The sequence below is a fragment of the Camellia sinensis genome, chromosome 7, assembly GCF_055761805.1.
Source record: "Camellia sinensis isolate YWXY chromosome 7, ASM5576180v1, whole genome shotgun sequence".
Lineage (NCBI taxonomy): Eukaryota > Viridiplantae > Streptophyta > Magnoliopsida > Ericales > Theaceae > Camellia > Camellia sinensis.
The window spans coordinates 57995073-57998956 of record NC_138967.1 but is presented as its reverse complement, the minus strand read 5'-3'; the positions used below and the strand labels follow the sequence as shown (position 1 = coordinate 57998956).

General features: G+C 38.4%; 1 pseudogene; it reads left to right on the top strand.

The window, feature by feature from the left end:
- The first annotated feature begins 534 nt into the window (after positions 1-534).
- Positions 535-1926, top strand: LOC145795114 (UDP-glycosyltransferase 75C1 pseudogene; annotated as a pseudogene).
- Positions 1927-3884: the final 1958 nt, after the last annotated feature.

Below are 3884 nucleotides of genomic sequence, written 5' to 3'. Positions count from 1 at the left end.
TGTGCCCTACTCTTATGTGAAATGATCTCATACACCTCTTCTCCTTCTCATTTTTAACTTTTTTTAATTTTATATGATTAAAGATAGAATTAAAGGGATAAAATTAGGGAGTTTTTTTTTTAAATTCAAAAAAAAAAAACTATTTAGAGAATTGACCTACTTTTCAAATTATTTAAGAAACTAACCTGCTTTTTGAAATCGCATTTTCAAAATGTGATTTTGAAATTGAAATTACTTTTTCAACATGTAATTTCACCTTAAAATCGCAGGTTGAAAATGCAATTTATGATGACATGGTGAAATTGCATATTTTGAAATCGCATTTTGAAAATGTGATTTCAAAAACAGGTTAATTTTTCAAATAATTTGAAAAATGGGTCAATTCTCTAAATAATTTTTTTTTTTTTGAAATATTAAAAAAAAAAACTCAAAATTAGGTGCATCAATCATTATTCTTCGCGTTCAAAAAAAAAACAAAAATCATTATTCTTTGCTACAAAAATAATTGCATTCAAAAGTCAAAGATGACAGCCATGTCTTATCCAGATCATCCATAAACAACATTAAACCCCAACATAATAATCTTGCTCATGAACAAATCCAGTGAAACTAGTAAAACCAGCATGACCAACCACCACTTCCTTTTTCTTTGCTGCCCTGCCCAAGGCCACGTTAACTCCACTCTAGAGCTCGCCAAGCCCCTCCTCACCCACGGCGGCGACGCCACCATCACCTTCGCCACCACCATCAGCGGCCTCCGCGGCATCACCACCACTCTCCCAACCCTCCCCGGCCTCTCCTCCTACCCATCCTTCTCTGATGGCTTCGACAACGACGATCAACCCACCACCAATCAAACCCAAGTCATGTCCAAATTCAAGCGAGTCGACTCTCAAACCCTAACCCACCTCCTCACCACTCTCTTCCACGGCGGCTCTCTGGTGACCTTCAGCATTTACATCATCCTCCTTCCCTGGGCCGCCGCCGTGGCACGTGACATGCACGTGCCATCCGCTTTCTTCTCCATTCAGTCTGCCACTACTTTCGTTATATTCCACACATACTTCAACAACCCTTCGATTTCCATTAAATTACTTGGATTGCCATTGTTTTCAAATGACGACGTACCTTCGTTTCTCTTACCTGAGAGTCCACACAGTTCTGTGATACCTACAATCAAAGAACACATTCAAACCCTAGTAGAATACCCCAATCCATTGATTCTCGTAAACGCATTTAATGCTTTTGAACAATACTCAATCAGAGCTATCGATAACATGAACGTCATTGCAATCGGACCGTTAATCCAATCCAAAAATTCCATTTAAATCGACTTGTTCGAGCGATCTGGGGAGGACTATATTCAGTGGTTGGATTCACCGTCGTTTACGTGTCGTTCGGAAGCATAGTGGTGTTAGAGAAGCCACAAACCGATGAGATTTTATAGGGTTTGGTGCAAGGTTGCCGACCATTCTTATGGGTTATCAGATTAGAAGAATTGAAAAAAAATATTGAGGTTGAGTTGGGTACAAGAAATGGGTTGATAGTGTCGTGGTGTTGGCAATTGGAGGTGTTGGGACACCGTTTAATTGGGTGTGTTGTGACGTATTGTGGGCGGAATTCGACAGTGGAGTGTGGTTACGGGTGTGGGGATGGTGTGGTGTCCAGTGTTTTCGGATCAGATGACGAATGCGAAGTTGGTGAAGGAGGTGTGGGGCGGTAAGGATGAGAGCGGTGGTGAATGAAGAGAAAGTAGTGGAAAGGTGGGAGATTGGGAGGTGTTTGGATGTGGTGATGGGAGGGGGAAAGAGGGGAGAGGAGATTAGAAGGAATGTTGTGAAATGGAAAGGGTTGGCTTTGGAGGCTGTCAAGGAGGGTGGTTCTTCACATAATAATTTCGAACAGTTTTTGAAAAGATTAAGGTGAAATTATTGTATTGTATTGTATTGTATTGAATCACTAGTTGTCAGGGTACACTTCCCTTATATCCTGTTTCTTTGTGTGCTAATTGCATCTTTATATGTAACAAGAAGTTTCCACGCACAACTGTTCCAACTTGTGTTTGTAGGCCAGGTAGTGGAAATTTATGCCCATCCCTTGTTTTGTTGTTTGGAAAACACTTTCGCAACGTACATTTGGATTAGGGTGATTTTATTTATGCTACAAAAATACTTTTAAGGGTGCAGTTGCCCTCATCCACACCCTCTAGATCCATCCTTGGTCACAAGGGGCACTATTAGAATTTACACATTTGCTGACCACTTTTACCAACTAAAAAAATTTTGGTCGCAAAAAAATGACATTTGCCGACCAAAATAAAATTTCGTAGCTAAAAATTGATACTATTATTGACTAAAAATATTTTGTTGCAAATAAGTAATTTTTTGCAACCAAATTAAAATTTTGTTGCCAAAACTATAGGCGGGGGAATGAAATCTAGGCGAGAGCAGAATGATCTTTTAGTGACTAATATATTTTAGTCGCAGATACCAAAACGACATCGTTTTGGTTAGGGGTGAGCATGGTCCGGATTGGACCGGATTAGGATAAAACCAGGACCAATCCGTTATCTACGGTTCCTAAAAAATTGGAACCAATCCAATCCGTTTAAATCATGGAACCAATCCGAACCAATCCATTTAAATACGGATTGGATCGGTTTAGGACCACGGATTCACATAACTAAATAACAAAAATATATTTATAACACTTTAATTTTATAAAATATAAACATAGCGCTATATTAGTTCCACAATAGCAACATATTTTTCTATAATAACGACATACTGTTTTAAAATTTAAACAACCATAAGAAAATTGGTTTCACTATAAGTATTTAAACCATTACAACTTAAAACTAAAAACCAACAAACAAGAGTAATAAAAGAAGATATTATATGGTTTTAGGTTTGAGTTTAGATTTTATATAGAATGAAGAGAAGATACTATGGGGGAGGATGTATAATAAAAATATAGACTATTTGTATACGGTTCGGATCGGTTCCAATCCGGAACCGTGGGGTTCAATCCAGAACCAATCCGTAAACTACGGATTTTTAATTCTTCAATCCGGAACTGAACCGCGGATTCAAAAAACCAATCCAAACCTATCGGATTGGACTGAACTGGATCGGATTACGGATTTCACAGATCACTTGCTCAGTCCTAGTTTTGGTACCTAAATTTCACATTCAGACATTAGCTGACCAACATGTTTGTAGGGGACAAGTTTACTAATTCAAACACTCGAATGAAAATAAATACGAGCCTCTTTCACACCTTAGTCGAATTCGATCACACCTCAGTCGCGCCAATCACCTCACTTTACCATCAACCTCGCCTTCCGCCATCCTCGCCTCTCCACCATCTGTGCTGCCATCCATCTTCCTCATTTCTGATTTGTAATGTCCCGAAAATTGGGCAAGGTATATCTATTTATGCTACAAAATCCACCTGATAGACAAACACATATAAATAGCTAACTATTCCATACATCCATTTCCATTAAATCCCAAATGCCAAATACATGCTATTCATATCTCAATGCCCCAGTTTAAAAAATTCTAATTAAATTATATACAACTCTAAACTCCCTATAATCAAGTGAAAGTGCATAAAGAAGTGTAGAAAAAAATCCCTTCCTCAAGCTAGAAGAGAAAACAAGCAAAAGCCCCAAATTTTTGACTTTGTTGGATTTCGATCTCCACCGATCAAAACGTTGCTCTTACCAGGCTCTTCACTTTGGTCTCAAGAACAAGGGTCTAAAAACTAATAGATTTTGGTGGATCAAAAGGTCTTGTGATAAACCTAAAAGAAATTTGAGAGAGCAAGAGAGCAAGAGAGAGAGAGAGAGTACGAAGTTCTGCTTCTCCAAAACAAAGAGA